Source organism: Mustela erminea, chromosome 3, assembly GCF_009829155.1.
Source record: "Mustela erminea isolate mMusErm1 chromosome 3, mMusErm1.Pri, whole genome shotgun sequence".
NCBI lineage: Eukaryota > Metazoa > Chordata > Mammalia > Carnivora > Mustelidae > Mustela > Mustela erminea.
The window spans coordinates 144,972,562-144,992,430 of NC_045616.1; the positions used below are offsets into that span (position 1 = coordinate 144,972,562).

General features: G+C 34.3%; 1 protein-coding gene across 1 annotated transcript in view; it reads left to right on the forward strand.

The window, feature by feature from the left end:
* The first annotated feature begins 7,727 nt into the window (after window positions 1–7,727).
* Window positions 7,728–19,869, forward strand: part of CDH10 (cadherin 10) — a 173,986-nt gene continuing 161,844 nt past the window's right edge. The window contains exon 1 of the mRNA XM_032337712.1: window positions 7,728–8,287. The gene's annotated coding sequence lies outside the window, so the exon portion shown is untranslated. The remainder of the gene's footprint in view (window positions 8,288–19,869) is intronic.

Sequence of the window (19,869 nt, forward strand, 5' to 3'; positions counted from 1 at the left end):
AACTGAATACATGAATGAATGAAATTTTACCTACTGTTTTCATTGAGGCCTTATGCCAATGCCTTGACACCAGAGATCAAATGTTACAGAGTCAAGCCCAGCTTAACACGAGCCAAGCACACTTTATTGTCCTTGTTTACTAATGACCGATTTATCGATGTGTTTGTCTGTTAAATGTCAACATTGATTACTGTTCAAACATTTGTCTATGACAGGACCTTTTTAGTCCATGGGTGACATCATTCTGCATCAGGGTTGTCAGCGGGTTACAAAGCAGTTCTGCTACGAGATCAAGCGCCCTGATGCGCAATGAAACACGGAGCCTCTTGTCCAAAAGTTTTTAAGAAATTCCCAAGTGTACCCCAGTGCATTAATCCAAGAGTAGCCTCTTTTTAAGCACAGAATTGTGTGTGACTATACAGGTTGCATTCCCATAAAGAGAACCCTGTCTATAAGAAAAAAAAGATATTTTCTGGTTTTCGTTAGTTTTGGAATCTAATTTTATGAAACTTTCCCCTTCCTGTCTCCTCTTATTGTTTTATTCCCACTTCCTCATCACTTCCAATAATGTCATCACATGATTACACAGGAGTGAGTGTAATCACAAGAGGGGTAAGGAAAGACATTTGTATGCAAAGCAAACTATCGCCAGCACTGGAGATGACAAGAAAGGAGTTCAGAACTCCTCCTCCTTCTGGTCTGTTCTCTTGGCAACTGTGATAGGACTTTGTTTAATCAACAGGCTGCTAGGATGAAGCATCATGGCCAGGAATTTTCATTGCCATTCTTCTCCTAGCATGTTGATTGCTGGAATGAAAACCGAAACTGACATTCATCAGAGTTGTTAACATTGTATTTTGAAATCTTGGGAGTAACTACTTCTACATTCACGACACACTTGGCAAAATTCCCTTCATTCTTCCCCTTCATTTACTTTCGTGTATCACTTGTCTTCATTTCTGTCTCTCTCATTAGATGGTTAAATCCTTATTTAGCCAGGACCATGGTTATAGCTCTCCCCCACAATTTCATAAATAGCATATGTTTTGCAGTGATTCTGCATATATATACACACATATATGTGTGTGTTAAAAATAATAAGTGATTGCATAAACAAATCTCTTATTTGTAAACCATGAGTTTTAAGTCTGGGTTTCTTTCCTTTCTAGATTGCTTTAAAGCTACTGCAGCCCACGGACTCTCAAATTTTACCTCTCAGAATCACTCAAAGACATTTGAAAACAGAATGCTGACCACTCCCGTAGTTTAGAATTGACCCTCTGACTCAGTAGTTCTGAGAATCCTTATTCAGAAAAAAGTCCCAGGTGATACTAGCATTGGTGTGTAGACTACATTTTGAGAACCACTGTTCCAGACATTAAAAAGAAAAAAAATATTCAGTGACACTGCTAAAGCACAATAAGGAAGACGTTGTCCAAGGCGGCCATTGTGATTGGTGTAGGGACCACTGCAATGGGGTCTCCTTGTGGGAGAGAGCGATTCAACTCTGAACACAGCACAGGCAAGTGGGAATTTAGAGCCAAGGAGCATGGTGGGGGTCAGTGGATGGAAAATTACTAAGAGGAAACATCAGGCCTAATGTGGGGGCAGGAGCAGATTTCTGGCTAATGTGACTGTAAAGGATTCTTGCTGAAGGCAGAAAACAGGGATTGGATATCATCTGAGGGGTGGTGAAACAGGAAGAACCTCCTCGAAAACTGAAGCGGCTCAGATATTGTTCACAGTCCATTATACAAAAGGTGGGATTCCCTACGCCTGCTGTCCCTCCGTTATGATACAGAGACCCCGCATGGGTAACACCCGCCTGAGCCACTGCAGGCTTGTTCAAATGAGATGTGGGAGACAAAGGAAACTGACACAAATATGACAACCGTGCTGCTTCCTATGCCTTTTGTCTCTGACTTAGAAGTCTCACAGTTTTCTGTTGAGTATCTGTGAAGCTGGCAAACTAATTTTATAACTTATGAGTACGTTAAAATACCACAGAATTATATATATTTATTATAATATATATTTTTTTATATTCTATATGTATATACCACAGAATTATATGTATATATATAAAATACCACAGAATATATATATATATATATATATATATATATGCTGATGAAACAGAATTAAGTTATTGACAAATAATGAGGGAAAGAAAGGAGGAGGAAGAATGAAATATTTTAAGAAAAAAATAAATAAAACAATAGATATGACTTGTCTAATCTTTCTATAATTTAAAAATACTATCTTTTCTTAAAAAGAGTCAAAGAATTCTTTGAATTTTTTTAATGAGCTTATTAATTAGAATGCAATTTGTACCACTCAGACCTAGTATTTGCATTAACAATACAACTTAAAATATAAAGTTAAAGATCATATTTTTAGGGGTGTCTGGGGGGCTCAGTCAGTTAAGCATCAGATGATTTCAGCTTAGGTCATGATTTCAGGGTCATGAGATTGAGCCCGGAGTCCGGTTCTGCACTGGGCATGGAGCCTGCTTAGGATTCTCTCTCTCCCTGTCAGTCTGCCCCTCCCCCATTCACACACTCCCTTTCTCAAAAAACAAAAAAAAAAAAGAAAGAAAAAAGAAAGGTTATACTTTAATTCATTAAATGCAATTGTAGACACTATTATATTTATGCTTTATTGTTTGTCACTATTTTTTTGTTTGAAATATTTTTCTTTCATTCACTTTTTTAGGCATAAACTGAAATCACAACAGACAATGGAAAATTCATTCCTGATTACTTTCACTGCACCGATTTTTGAAAATTCTAAATAAGCCACTAACCTTACTCTAGGATTGATACAAGCAATCAGATTGAATAAGAATTTACTTTTCAATCAACATGAGAAGTAGTCAATCTTTTTTTTTTTTTTTTTTTCCCCTGTCTGGCTAAGAAGATGGGATTCAATTTACTTATAAATCTTTTCATACAAAACCAAAATTTTTTCACTAAAAATGGAAGGGAAAAAAATGAAGCAGTGTGATTCAGATTTGATCTAAGAAAATTAGGAGAAAACCAGTCCTGACTTTTACATCCAAAGTACACAGAACATAGACTTATAAAGGGGAAGGGGCAAGAAGACCAAAGTAAATTTAAGATCAAATGTTCTTTCATTTACTCTTGATTGTTTTTCAAAATAATTACACTTATAAAAACATAACTTGCTGTTTGATACTTTGACTTTTCCCTGGCTCAATCCTCCATCTTTCCACTTCCAAGTAACTCGATCTAAGAAATGTTGAAATATGATTAAACAGTAGCAGTAAAAGAAGTTACTTTTGTAACAGTAACTTCTGTTACTGTTAGAAACAGAGGTTTCAGTTAAGAGTTCACTCGCAGATAACAAAAACCACTCTCCGTACTTTAAGTGATAATAATAATAGTAATAATAATAATAATTGAATTTTTAATGTAGATGGTAGTTTACAACACGAATAGCAAGAGAAAGGCCAGGTGATTAGCAAATGTACTTCCAGTCCCAGAATCACAGGTCCCTTGCTGTGGTGCAAACAGCCGTCAATACTGCCTCAGGTAAGGGTGACTGCAAAACCGGGCTCCCTCCTTGGTGTCCAAATCAATGTCTTCCACCTTCTCTTTCTCCTTATTTGACTCAATTTCTAATTTAAGGATCATGAGGACATCTGAAAAACAGCATATGAATCACTCCCCACCCCCACCCCGACACTCACTGCCAGAGCAATGTAATTTTTAGTATTCCAGACTCTACAGTCCATAAGGCAGACTGGAAGGAAATAAGAAAAGAAAAATGTGTCAAAAAGCTACGCAAAATTGTTTTTCCTCCAATGTATTTATGGAGAAGGAAGCAGTGTAGACATTATTTACATTCATCTCATAGCCATGGAAAGAGAACTAGGTTGGGTTATTTCCTGTTATATTGGAAACTGAGGTTCTCTCTAATACCATTAGAAGGAACCCAGGAAAGGGTGGCTGAGAAGCTATTGATTTTAACAGGTATGTAGCTCTTTAGGAAACGACACCCTAAAGATGGACAGTTATGGTTTAGCAACAGCATGACAACTACTAGCATCCAATTCCACACAAAATAGAAGGTTGTCTTATTTAATTGGTTTTAAAAAAATAGAGTATTTTACGCTTGCTGAAGGGGGTCAGCCTTCACAGAGTCCCATTATTATAATGACAGAATGCTCTTCAATTTCTTGAGTGTTTTATGATTATAGTAAGGCATCTTCTGTGCAACTTCTCATTTAGTTTTAGAAGTACAGAAATATGGGCACCTGGGTGGCTCAGTTGGTTAAGCGTCTGACTATTGATTTCTGCTCAGGTCATGGTCTCAGTGTTGTGAGATAAAGCTCCGAGTGGCGCTCCGCACTGGGCACAGAGCCTTTTTAAGATTTTCTCTCTCTCTCTTGCTCTGCCCTCCCCATCCCTGGCAAAAATCTAAAAAATATATATATACATATATATACATATATGTATATATATATTTTAAATATAAGTTTTATATAAAATATATTTTTTAAGATTTTATATAAGATTTTATATGTAAGATTATATATATATATATATATATACATATGCTGATGAAAGCTATATATTTTATTTTATTTTCTTATAATGGACATGTGATCTCTCCTTACAATGAAGGACACTCATGAGTCACTGAGTCATTCGTCACATTCATACAGACCTTACTGTCTGTTTTTCTGACTGTCCATAAGCTACTATTTCTTAACATTGGTGACTATAAGAGTTTATCTAATTCACAGAACTAGTTTACATAGTATTTCTAGAAAAAACACAAAAGAAAGAGAGAAATGAGAAGAATCCCAAGTTAACCCATTTACAGAGTGAAAAAAAAGAAGGAATTGAAGAATGATATTTAATAAAACAGAACTCCTTATCAAAGGTTTTAAGTTTTAGGTAATGCTCTGTTCTGTATTTTAATTTTTATTACTAAAGCTTATATTCAATAAGGTAACATATGAATCTCTCTTTTTAAAGGAATGCATTAAAAAATAAAAGGAATGCCATAAGTAAAATGGGATGAGTTTTAATACATTCATAGTTTGAATGCTCTCTCTCTTTTTCATATCTATAACTTCTGAATTTTGGAATAGATAGTTGTGTTGCTTATACTTACCAAATACATTACCTGGTCCTGAAACAAAATGCAATACCAGGCAAAACCACTGTTTCATATTTTAAAGTTTTAAAATATTATTACAATCATTTTTGCAGATACCATTCTCCAATATCATGACAAATTTTAATTGCATTTATTTACTTATTTATTTAAAAGATTGTGTTTATTTATTTGACAGAGAGACACAGTGAGAGAGGGAACACAAACAGGGGGAGTCGGAGAGGGAGAACCAGGCCCTACGCAGTGCTCTATCCGAGGACCCTGGGATCATGACCTGAGCTGAAAGCAGACACTTAATGACTGAGACACCCAGATGCCCCAACAAATTTTAATTTTAGACAAGAATAATATTTTCTTTTCTTTCTCTAAAAATCCAGAAAATAAACTGCTATAGGATACATTGATATGGTGGCATTGTCGCTATTTGTATCCAATTCTGTTACCTCCTTCTCTGATAATATCAGGGATATTTAGATAATTAGCTGGGCATATGGCTTTCCAGAAAAGATACTACATTTCCAAGTTCCTCCCACAACAAATTTGTGGCCAACTATCTTATTTCCAGCCAATGAAATCATAGAAGAATCCAACGTAAGAGGGCATCCTTTTCTTCTTCGTTTTATCCTCTTTCTATAAAGCAGATGTGGTGGTCACCTCTCTTGGATCATTTATATGAGTTCAACTCCTAAGATTATTTAAGCATAAAAACAGAAGAAACCCGAGTTTCTGATGACTACCCAGAGCACCACAATGATATCAACTCAGAGATTTATTTAAGAGAAGAACAAACTTCCATCTTGTTAAGAAGTGATTATTTTAGGAATACATCATCACATCATGTATTTTCATGAATAAAATAGCATTCCACATCTGATCTCAGCCTTTGGTTATTTTTTAAACTAGATCCATTTAAATGTAATCCAAACAGCTCCTCACATCATGCAACCATTTATCTTGAAACTGACAACAAATGTACAAAATAGTTAATCTAATAAAAGGCCATCATGTACGTACACACCAGCACCCCCACATTTAATCAAACACTGTATAACATATAAAGAATATGAGATTCTACAATTTCTCTTGAAATCAACTTTAATATGTCCATGGCAATAGTATATCAAGCACACATGTATATTAATGTATATTAACAAATACATTGCAGGAGAAAAATGGAATACTTATTTGCTTATTTATTTTTTTAGCTGACTCTAAACTTAAGGCACTCTGTTGAAGAAAAAGAAAAAAAAAAACCTACGGGTAAGCAATCCAGAGATAAATTTAAGAATCCTAACTCTATTGTCACACATATTACAATTTTCCAGATTCTTGTGCCCTCATCTGTGAAATCAAAAGTTTCTAAAAGTCTCTTTCTCTTCTATCATTTTGTTGAGCAGGAATATTTGTTATTTTAAAATATAAAACTAGTTGGGGACATGGATCATATAATAACATTTCGTATATCAAAACTTTTTTGAAATATAATTTAATATCTCCCCCCCCCTTGTCTGCTGCCCCCAGATTGAGTTTCTTTCTTTCTCATTATGCTGACTGTATAAAGAGGCTACTGATGTTGCAATAATCAAATATGTACTTGGGAGATAGTATGACATTTCAGAAACAGTACTAAACTGGAATTATAAATATATGTAAATATGTATGTTTTATATTTATATAAATGTAAATTATCAACTCATTGTAGCTTTAATTCTTTCACTAGTTAGCACTGTCATCTTAAGCAAGTCATTTAACATTTCTGAGCAGTATTATCTATTCTTATTAGAGCCTTGCTAGACAAGATTACCTTCATTCCTCCTCGAACTTTAAAATTATTTTATAATATATTATTTCATTGTATGTATAAAAAATGTATTCACTTTAAAGATAAATCTACATGTAGCCAGAAAAATATAAAGGTGTTCATTATTTTCTGGAGCTATACTGACATCCTTTGGTAAGGTTTTGACCGAATACAACTTAATGTAGAGATAGAAGAACAGAGAGATGGACAATTAGATGCTTGATAAATAAAAAGAATCACCCAGATGTATTTACATCTACCTCCACACACATTTGGGAGTGAAACTCAAATTTCTGAGGTGGGGGGGAAATATATATATATACACACACACATACATACACAGTCTCCTTTATACATATATATATATATATATATATATATATATATATATATATATGTATAAAGGAGACTGTGACAAGTCCAAAGACTAAATATTTTAATGACATTAATTGCACATTTAAGTTATGAATAAAATATTTTATCTGCAGAATATAAAAATGCAATGCATATAAGATTAAGGAGACAAGACTGCCTCACAGACATTCCAAAACGATCAGTAAGGTATGATCTCGTATGGCAATAAGTAATAAAAATAAGGTATCTGGAGAATCAAAAAAGAAAGTTCACTGCAAGCAAAAATAAATAAAAATCATAAACCTCCACCCAAATCACTCTGGTAACGTATCAGATCTGGCTGCAACGTGACTTGGCACTCCGTTAACACTTGTATTTCAGTAGTCTGGTGTAAGGATGGTGCAGGAATATATATGTCAGAAGAAGAAGTGTCTATTAAAGAAGAATTGCAAGAAGCCGTCCAGTTCCAGAGATTGCGTTAGGGACGCAGCCGGATTAGATTGGGCTGATTACCTTAGCCTCGAAACAGAGAGTCTTTCTGCCCTGCGGGGGAGGGGAAGCCTTTCATGCCCAGCCCTCGCCTCAGATGCGCCCTCCCCTTCGCATTCACTTGCAAATAGCTGTGTGCTCGCAAAAGCCAGCACTTCCCCAGTCTCTAACCTTCCCATGGCGAGTACTGCCGCTCTATCAGCAGAACCTTTCTCTCCGAGTGAGGAAGGGCTTTTTTCCCCTCCTCTCCTTTTTTTTTCCCCTTAATCAGAAGCCCTGAATGAAAGCCAATCAGAGAGAGCTCGCCCCCGTGTTCTTCGGTTCCCTGCCGTCCAGAGTTGAAAGTGATGCTGAGAGAAGGCTTGAGTTAGATTGAAGTAGCATCAGTGATAGAAAATAACAGCCGAAAACAAACAAAAAGGGGACGTAGTGACAATTTCTCCAGGGTGATTTTGGCTGGAACCAACTTCCGTTATCCAGAAGCTGATAAAAAAGGTAGGAAGACTTCATCTATTCCCCCCCCACACCCGCCGCTTCCCCCCCCCTTTCCCCCACCAACCCCCTTAAGGTCTTTTATTTTCTTTCCCGGGGGTTGGGAAATGTTTGTTTTTAAGTTGTATTTAACAATTATTTCCAAATAATTATCTTTAACACATGAAGCAATCAATAAGCATAAAACTCTCTATATTAGATTCTAGAAACAACTGCTTTGAATATCTCTAAGAGGTAATGTAAAACTAGATAAATTATATATTATGCTCAACAGTGGGTCCTGATATTAGAGTTTGTGAATTCATTCACTCTGAACAAATGCCAAAAATATATCATGGAGTGTAATTTGTCACGCTTATACTTGTTCGTCTTTATTTTAAAAATCAGTTGAAGAGGTAACCTTGTTGCTGTGAACTCTAGCATCATCTAACATTACTTTGCATTCCATATGAATGGATCCACTCTGCACTTATTTCTGGTCATAGTTCATCGTACGTTCAATATAAAGAGAAATGACAGGCAGAAGACAGATTCTTTGAAACTGTCGATGGCCCCTAAGCATCTACATAAATAAAATAGATTGGCATTCATCAGAAATAGAAGAGGCATAATTCCTACATTCACATTGTGTATCTGAGCCAGAAGTGAGAGGGGAAAGGGGACGAAGGTGTCTAAATGCATGTAGTCAGCAATTGCAGCATTTATTGTCTCTGCTGCAATAAAATCCATATTTTATGTGGTGTTAAATTAATGCAGCACATTCCAAGTCCAAATGCATGTCCCCAACAAGTAACTACTGATAACACTGTAAGTATGGGCAAAAGCAATAGTCCGAAAGTGTTTTTACGTCGCTATAATAAAAACCTACCACCTCCTTATCATTAAAAAGGGGAGGGGGGTGTACAGGTGCAATCAAAGACAAACATCATTTTAAAACTGCCCTATCATCTTTTGCTTAAAAAACAAAAAACAAAAAGACACACCAGAAACCTCTTTCCTATAATAGTGGTTCTTCATTCCAGTAAAAGCTTCTGTTATCCAAAACTGCACATCCATTACTCTCAGCTGCTGGGAAATGCATTATTTCTTCTTCTTTTTTCTTAAAGGATCTATATTAAAAATCATCTGTCCCTCTGATGCTGACAACTGTTATACTTCAATGCATATGTTAGTAGACTTTCTCCCTCTACACCATCCCCCTCTCTATCCTTCTTTAAAATGTAGCTACAAGAGCTTCTCTGTGGTGAATAACACTTGGCAAGAGTGTGCTCATTTTTTTAGGTCTGGTATGGTGAGGATTTTTAATTAGTAGAACTTTCATGAAAACATTATGTCATTGACAAGAGCTCTAGATTCATTTTTAGTTAAAGTGATGAAGAGAAAAGGAAGAGGTTGTGTCATAAAGAAGTAGGTAAATAAGTTGCATAAATCATCCACCTTGTCCCTGTTCCCTGCGGGGTAGTAAATGAGGCACATATGTATTCAGTGTGTAATGCATAAGGAAATAGTCGTTTATGGGGCGAGGGGAGGACGCACCTATAAGCAGAATGTGTCTGTGTCTTAGGGACCCTTCAAATACAAATTCATTCTGATGATAAAAACATAGAGAAATGCTTCTTTCATTTGCTTTCACTTTTTTTTTTCCAGCTGTTATTAAAGTATGAGTCAATGTCTGTTTTCAGGAAATCAGATACTTTTTTGGTTTCAAATACTTGCTGCTAACAAATTGACTTTCCTGGTGAATGCATATGCCTTCCCTGACTCCAATCAAAGAATAGAATTCCGTGCACTTATATGTCTTGTGGAGGAGAGTGGGGGGGGGGCCAGGAGAATAGGAAGGAACACAGAGTGTGAAAGGCATCCACATACATATGCATGTATGTGAGGTCAGTGGTTAAATTCCCTGGTACCTGAACAATGCTTTAGGTGATATTCCTAGATGTTTATAAAAACTAGCTATTTGGTGATACCAATACTAGACAGGTATTCAATTTAATTTTACACTATTAGATTTTTTCTTCTTTTTTTACTATCTGGAGATTTTTCTTTAAAAAAAGAAAAAAAAGGATAGAAAATTGATTTTTCTACCTAGGGAGATATAAATTTCTGGCACATTATTAAGAAACTAGTATAATATGAAAGAGGTATTTTTTTTTTTTTTCTTGAAAGAGTATACTTGAAATTGAAAGGTTAATTCCAAAATGTATGAACCCTGTTCAGGCTCTAGGATTCATTTCATGATCTTCACTTAATTTCTCATAAAAACAAATAACTGAGGCAGAGTATATATTATCTAGGGGATTTTTGGACATAAGACTTCTTTTCTATGTCTTAACCTACTTTGCAGCAAGTGATAACACTGTGTCCTCCTGGAATGTGTCATTTTTATACCAAATCATTCCGCTAGGCTGCAGCACACGAACAGCATTAGCAGCAATGATGCTGATTCAGCAGCAAAGTGAACCATATTTTTGTTAAGTGTTATTATCAGTAAGAGTGTTGCATAGTAAGCAATTAATACAACTCATGGATATAAACCCAACTATCTCCAGTCTATCCCTTGGGTTTTAAAAGCACCAGCCATAATACATTGTTATTTCGACTACGCAAATTGCATTCTAATACTGTTGCCACATTAGAAATGCTCATAAAATACTGAAATAAAGTAACAAAGTATGAGCAGAGAAATATAAGCATTATTTGTATCAACCATAAGTAATTTTATGCAGAGATTTGACCTCCAAACTTCAGGTCTATGTTTGAAAACTCTACTTTTGTTTAACCTAAAATATTATCTGGTTAGGGTTTCAGAAAAGCCACTTTACTAACCATATTATATTTAGCAGTTATGTCTGAAATAGGCTGAAGTTAAAAACCAAGTAGCGAGAACGGTACTCTCATTCTTGTTAGGCTTATACTGAGCAATGGTGATATTGACGAAGCATTGTACTAAGTATATATGGTCCCTCTTATGAATATTTTGAAAAGGAAATCAGAGCCCAAGGAATATTATCATGAACACATATTTGAGAAATGAAAGCAAACATAGGAAAATAGATTTTCCCTTTCTTGACACTTTGTTCAGACCAGTGAATTCACTGAGAAAATTGTCTTTTGTCATAATTAAAATAATTTGAAATATGCAGGTAGAAAGAAATGCCCTAAATTTAAACATTTTTAAATCTGCCTTCTTTTTTTCTAGTTGAAGCAATTGGGTTATGTCCACAGAGCACTAATATAACATTCCCTGTTTTTATCTCTAATAAGTTCAATACTCAAAATTACAGGTTTTTTTTTTTTTTTCACGCCTAGGAACGAGAAAATTTCAATCAACAAGGAGTGCCTGTTTTCTAAGATAACAATATCAGCTCAGGGTCACCTCTTTTCACTTCTTCCTTTCTTGCTAAACAGCAGCCTCACTTCACTTGACATTTTAGTATGAGACTTGGAGCCCTTTCAAATCCAGTTGTGTTGTCTTTCGTAAGGATATCTAAAGTATGAGGCCATTTTTGCCTTTGCCATACCTCCTTTGTCACTGCTCACTTCAACTAACTCAAAAGGCAAACATTGTAAGAAAGCATCTAGCACAATAAAGTTTCAGATTGCTGGGCATGCATTATCCTTAATGTTATATTAACATTGATCAGTTAAATAACCTGAGAGTTTCGTAAAAAATTGTTTCAAAATAACTTTCACTTAGCTCTTTACTATCAATGCAACTTCTTGCCAAAAAAAAAAGTAACTTGATCTTTTCAAGAATAAAGATGCTGTGTTTTCACAAATGTCTTTGTATTTTTATCCCATTTTTCTCTTGAACTGCATGTGATGATCTAACCTCTCCAGTACTAAGAGATGTTTGTTAAACATTACCACATTGGTGGTGGGTTTAAAGAAAGGGGAAAATGGAAATTGAAAAAGAGTGAATAAAATAAAATTAGATTTTACCTCATTTTAAGGACTCAGAGCACTTCTTGAAAATAATGACTGCCTTTGGGAGTTGCAATGCCCTCATAGAAAAATCCCTGGTAGCAGAGGGATGTAGTAGAGAGTTTGTCGGTAACATTATAGAGCACTTTACCAAACCATGTGCTCTCTATATGCTCCCCCTTCTTTTGAAAAGCAGCCTTGATTCTCCATGCTCTCCATGATGCACAAATACACAAATACCCAAATACGTTGAGTAACATTTTGACTTCAGGACAGAATTAAGCAATAGGCTACAAGGTATACTACAACATTGCTTCACAACAAGGAATTCAGCATTAAGTGACATGTCTAAGCACTTCAGAGGCCTGCTAATGCTCAGAAATTTTGCAGTGCACTCCTTCTCTCTTTCTCTCTCTCATACCCCCTCCCTTTTTCCCTCTCTCTGTCTCCCTCTCCTCCCTCCCCTCTTTTATTTATGGCAATTACCAAGGTCCTTGCATGAGTGTTCCACGTGCTTTTTAAAAATATGACCCTATATGAAATAATATTTCTCTAAATCTTGTGGTTTTTATAGCCAGTATTCTATCAGCAGTCACATTCTACATTTGATTTATTACATTATTCTTTGCATTATAGCATAAAGTGTATGACAGTTCAGTTGGCTGGGTTCATGTCCTTTAAAACTAAAGCAATTCTTTTAGATGTTCTAACACCTAGGCTTTTAAGGAATTGAACTTGGCATCAATGTAGTTTACTGCACTAGCAAGCAAAGTATGGGAAATTCAGCATTTATTAATGGAATGACTTCTCCAAAGTATCAGAATGTAGAGTGCATAGACATGAGTTATTATGTTCAGTACATCGGTTTATTGATTGGGAATCTTTGTTGATTTACTGTAACAGAAGATATGGAGATAATTTGACAGTCATGGTTTTAAAAATAAATTAAACATAAATTGCACTTTCCAGGAAGCAGTCTTTCATTAGACATGTTGATTCTTCTTTGTTGCATGATGCAAATATTGCCAGTTTGTAATGTAAGAATGTAAACTGATACATAATGAGCAAACGTCTATTGTAGATATTGTAAAGAACTATTATTGCTCCTTCTTATTTTTGGTAGAAAATTTGGGAGACATAAACTGTAACCATAATCAAGTTTAGCAGAATATATGGAAAATTAAAATAATCAATAAATTGAATAAAGTAGGTTTTTTAACTTGGGTTATTCTGGTAATTCTCTGCAATGTTCACACAGTACTTACAAATACAATACTCAAAGTTGAAATTTGACATGGTTACATGAGTAGATCAAAGATAATCAATATATTTGCCTAGGTTATTAAGAACTTTTTTGCATAATGCTAATATAAATTTTTAAATGTGACTGATTCGCCTTTTGTATGTAACTCTACTCCCAATAAAACCAAGTTAAATCAACTCCATTTGAAACCATGGTAACTTCTGGGATTTCTAAAAGTAATGAATGTTTCCATAATTCTTGAATCAGACTTCAAATTTAGATGAAGGACCTAATATTTCTGGATAATTTAACTTACGAGAATTGATTTTAAATTATTAATGTTTTATTTAGGTAGATTTGAATATATTTATACTATCTGAGGGACTTTACTGATTTTGTATTTACCATATAAATCTAAATGTAGAATATATTTATTATTTTATTTTAAATATTTGCTTTAAATAAACTAGAATATTCAAATTTTACTATCTCTAACTCATTGGTTTAAATCTAAATAATATGATTCACTATACTTTTAATGCCAACACTATAGTATTTATTTGCTTTGCTTTTAAAGAAAAGGGAAGAAGCCATTGGAATAGAGTAATATATGTTGACTTGTTAAATCAAATAAGCAAAAATTAAGTACACAATGACGCAAAATTAGCTTAGTCAAGTGTAAAATTTTCTTCTTTTCTTTCTTCTTTTTTTCTTTTTGGATTTCTTCCTAAATCATGGTAAGTTGGAGGTTGTTCTTTCTCTGTCATCTTGAACAGTATTTTGTCACCAGAGTGACTTTTTGATGTTTAGTCTCTGAAGAGAGAAAACCACCAACATGCACATTTATTCTCTCTACCTCTAGTTTCCTAAGTTTGAGGACAGTGGTCCCCCTTATCCATGGTTTTGTTTCCCACAGCTTCAGTTACCCATAGTCCACCATCATCTGAAAGCAGATGATCCTCTTTCTGACATATCCTCACAAGGTCACTAGTGGCCTCATGCTGTGACACAGTGCTTACATCATTCACCTCATTTCTTCCCATCACATGGGCATTTTCTCACCTCACATTGTCTTGAGAAGAAGGATGAGTACCCATATTTTGAGAGAGAGAGAGAGAGATCACATTCGTGTAACCTTTATAATATTATATTGTTACAATCGTCCTATTTTATTATTTAGTGTTAATCTCTTAATATGCCTATATAAATTGGACTTTATCACAAAAAGTATGTATCAGGAAAAAAAAAAAAAAACAATTTTATGTATGGTTCGGTACTGCCTGCAGTTTCAGCCATCCACTGGGGGTCTTGGAATGTATTTCCAGCAGGTAAATGGGGACTGCTGTAAAAGCATTTGCCTGTAAATAATAACCTATGGAAAGTCTTTATTTCTTGATCAATTCCTTCTCCAAGGCTTCAGCTATTTTTTTGGAGATTTGTTCAACATAGCATCCTAAATACAAGCATGGATGTAGAGGCACTCTTCCCTCTTTCTCCTTGACTTTTTCTTCGCGTGTGTGCATGTGTATAATTGTGTGTGTGTGTGTGTGTGTGTGTGTGTGTATTCCTACTGAAGTTAAGAGTGGAGATTTTCTATAGAATGTCTCTATGAAACAAAGGAGGATTTTTTTTTTCCCTATAGACATAAAACTTTCTGAATGGATGCAAGTAAAAATATGCGAACTCTCCATATTGTCTAAGAATCTCTTCTGTTCTAGCTACTATGACTTTTAAAATTTATGCACAAATTTTCCACATTTAATACCTAGTTATTTCTACATTTCAAAAATTAATTTGTAAAAATTCACTATCATGGGAATAGACACAAATATTTCTTACATTACTAATAAATAAATAAATAAATAAATAAATAAATAAATAAATAAATGCTGGGGAAATGAATTAGCCCTACAATCTAAGTTACAATGGATCATTTCTTAACTAAACTTTTTTTTTTCTTAGAATTGGATTAGTGTTCATCAGAATATGAAATTTGAACAAAGTGGGGGGAAACAGTGTTTTCATTTTTAGGACAAAGCCATGTGATTGTTAGGTGTATAATCTGTACTTGGCATCCAGCACAGGGGAGATTTGAAATTTGAGAAATGACTACATAATCTTGACCTCAGAGCAGAGACATCAATTCACTTCATTTTGTAGGTGGGATCTGATCAAACTCATTTCTGGGCAGGTTCAAGGTTAAAAAAAAAATGTGTGAATTAGAAGAGCCTTGTCCTTTGTAGAAGCCAACTAAGATGTCCTATATAAACCATTGTCCTCAAAAAATCCTTGTAAGAATTGTCAATTTTTAATTGTGGCAGCAGGTGAAGTACCGTGATTATCTAAAGTTCACAATCATTAATTTAACTCTCTTTGGTTTTAGGCTATCATATTCTTTTGCGTGTTATATTTTTCATTTTCATTTTACTTTATAAGTTTAAATAGTTTCTTGGAATCTAAACAATAACTTGTTCAATTTTCCCTCAGCTTCTAATTGATTTTATTCATTTTGGAGGAAGTTTCTATGAGCTGGACCCTAGTGCCACATCCAGAGATATAAAGATGAATCCAGGGCAAATCTTGGTGGTTCTAATGTAACATAGTCACGATAAATATACTCACAGTAAATACTAAGAAATATTAGACAGTTATGTTTTAAATATTTCAATTTTCATAGAATAGCAGTGAATTAGGTACCAGAACATCATTTAGGCATTCACCTGTTTCTCCACATAACACAAAATCTTTAGTTTTGATTTTCTATTATTTAAACCACTGGGGGGAAAAAAAAAACTCTCAGTATCTGGCTTAATTCATTCATTCTCTCATTCCTCCATTTGGCACATATTCTTTAATGCCTACCATAAGCCAGGCACGCTGCAAGCATCCAGAGATACACACAAGGAGAGAGAGAGAGAGAGAGAAACCCAACTAAAACAAACAAAACCTCTGCTGCAGTGAGGCACGAGATGAATAAACGCATGATTTGTAATTATTGCCCAGTTTTGGTCAGAAAGATGAGTAGAGTAGTACTGCATAATTTTGAAATGAATAATATGGGGCTCTAATTCACCTATTTTTTTTTAAAATTGTATTCGATCCACATGACATCTTTCAAGAAAATGTCAGAATGCGTTAGATTAGTTCAAGATCCATTTTTGTGTACCCTCAGATTCATTCAGTGGATTCTGAATTGGTGTTTCAGTTAGGAGCCGCCCTCTTGGCTGGTGATGTATGTTTTACTTCCTTTTGGCGGTAGCCAATTGTCGTCTTGCATCAAGGACCCAAATTTGAGACCAATATGTGCATTGCAGACAAAAAGTCTAATGAAAAGGTTGTAACTGAAGACCAAGTAGACCCCCAAAATCTATTGCTGAAAATCATTAACAGAAGCTCCCACATCCCCTCAAGTAATTAAAATACTCTCTGCCATGGAAGCCATTGAGTTTGCAACTTGGTCACTCTGAGAAAAAGCTTTCCTGCTACGGTATTCTGTTTTTGCGAGGACACCTGATGAAGGTTGTATATAAAATAAACTACGCAGTCATAAGGCAATATGCCAGACGCATCGAGATTGCCTTTCTTGGAATGGTAAGACTGGCAAGAGTGCCTTTCCTAGAATTTCTTTGATGGATAAAAGCGTGGAGGATGGCACCAAGCTGTCTGGCTTCAAATCCTGTCACTTACTATGTATTTAATATTTAATATTCCGGATAGATTTCATCTGGAAAATGAGGTGAAGAATTGTACCTACATAATAGTGCATTTGTTATGATTTTTAGAAATTATAAATGTAAAATACAATACACCTGAAAATAGGTGTTCTAGTGCTGCATGTTATTGTTACCTATTATTTTTATTGGTATTATTATTACTATATATAAATTCATGTGATCTATGCTTTTTTTTTTGAAAAAAATTTTAAAGATTTAATTTGAGAGAGAGGAGGGAGAGAGAGAGAGAGAGCACAAGCGGGGGTGGGAGGAGCAAAAGGAGAGGGAGAAGCAGACTCCCCACTGAGCAGGGAGCCAGCTGCTGGACTACATCTCAGGATCCTAGGATCTTGACTGGATCCAAAGGCAGACTCCTAACCGACTGAAATACCCAAGTGCTCTGGACCTATGCTTTTTAAAATTAATGTCGAAGGTGCTTTATTTTGAAATAGCATACAATATGACCTGGGCTACCAATTTTTCAAAATTTTTAAAAATTTTAACTTATACCATATAACAATAATTTTGTGCTTGAATGGAAAGTTCTTGTTGTTTTAGGTCAAATTCTGTCACTAATTCTACTGATAACATCACAAACTCTTTATTTCATTTTTTTTGTTTGTTTGTTTGTGAAATGGAAGTTTGAATCACATAATTTCCAAAGACACAGCTTATCTATGGTTAGAATTCGAAAGGGCTCCTACGATCTACTGCGGTAACTGACAAGGGCTCAGTATATAACTGTTATATAACTGTTATGCTCATCCCCTAATGATTAGAAAATGTTAGCTGCATAAAGAAAGAGTGTAACCAGAAAACCTGAATTACATTCTCAGAATCACATATAGTAATTGCATGAACTAGGGAATTAATGGATATGAATTTTGAAAATGATGTTAAGGACCTAAAAAGGGGACAGAGGAGGGAAAAAGCATTAGAAAAATAGAGACTTGGAGTTGTGAGTTCCATAAGCCACATAAACTCACTCAGGTGAAACATGAACCATTTCTGAATACATTGTAGTAATGGTTCTTTTCACAGATTCTCCTTCTTGAGGTCAGAGTAATGAGAATTAGAACAAGAATGATGAACAGAGGTAGTGCATTATAGAAATAATCCCATTAAATTTTGGATACCCATAAATCTCAAGAATAATTCTGCAATCTATATTACAAGCTGAAAGGTCAGTGGACTACCGCTTTCTTAGACTAGGTTCCAGAAACTGTCTGACGAAGACGTAGAATCTGCAGCAAAATGTGGAAATTTTAACAGGTTTTATTTAGATAATTCTTTCTTTTCATCCTTCATATTTAAGGTGGTATGAAGATCAATTTAAAATCACTTTTTTCCCTTCCTGTCTTGGGGCTCTATATGGCAATTTAAAAAGCATCTGAAATGAATTTTATGTTACAGAAACAAACCAAAACATTAAGGTCATAAAAATACATATTTCTGTTAGTCCATAAATATCTTTCATTCTAAAACTTCATTTTTAAAATCTAGCATTATATCACAGTTTTCATTTTTTAAATTTTATTTATAACCCAGGACTAATTAATATGCATATTTTAGAAGTTCACATATTGAATGAATATACTTAGTACTTTATTATCCAACCACATGTGAAGGAGAGGTGAGTCATCGTAGAGACTACAAAACTTAGCCAACAGATATAATTCTCTGAACATAATAAAGTTAGTCATTTTTGTCATAGCTATAGATTTATATGTATTATGTATTTATTTATTTAATCAAATTCACTGTCTTCTTATGTCATCTTTATTATCTGCTGTGATTATTTAATAACATTCATTCCCCCCCCAATTTTATTATAATATTTGGCTAAGTGATTTAATCTTATGGCTGATTAAGTTGTCTAACTTAAAATATGTTAATATTAGATATTTTAGTTTACTAGATTTTCTCAAATCATGTACTTTTAGAATTAAGCCTTCCAAAGATTAAAAATTAGACAGGATTTCTCTTTATTTTTAAAATTCTTTATGCTAGAGAAAAAGTTCATTAACTTGCAGGTATTTTCATTTAGTTGGAAATCAGGTGAGAATCAAATTATGCAAAATTAAAGGTGAAATTAATTATAAAAGCCTAAACAAAAGAGATGTTGTTGAATAATTAATTATGCAGGCTAAATAATCATTTCCCTTCAAAATTCTTCAAATTCTTCAAGGTTTTAAGCCATTTGATGTGTTGTTTTGAATAGCTGCATTTTAAAATACTATCAATTATACTTCAAAAAATTAATTAAAAAGTTGAAATGAGTTTATATTTCTGAAGTATTGTCCCATTTATAGGGTAAATTATTGCTAATATTTCTGGTAAAATTCTATTCACCTTTTAAGAGGCAAAATAATAATCTGCGGTCTTTGGAGCCACCTTGTGGTCATATTATAGCATATTAGGGAATGCTCTGGTTTCAGGTTCTTTTCCAACTAAACACTTGGAAACATTGAAATCAATGTGAACTTAAGGGCTAAGAAATAGCATTAGAAATGGATCTTTTTTGATGAATTCAATTTAATTTTTACATGTAAATGTACATGTAAGGGTTATTATTTTGTAAAATCTAAACAAAATATTTTAAACAACACTTTTGAAGCAAGATACAATTTTTAACTTAAAATATATTTTGCTGTGTATCTTCAAGTCAACCCAAACGACTCCTTAAATGTTCAACTTTCTCA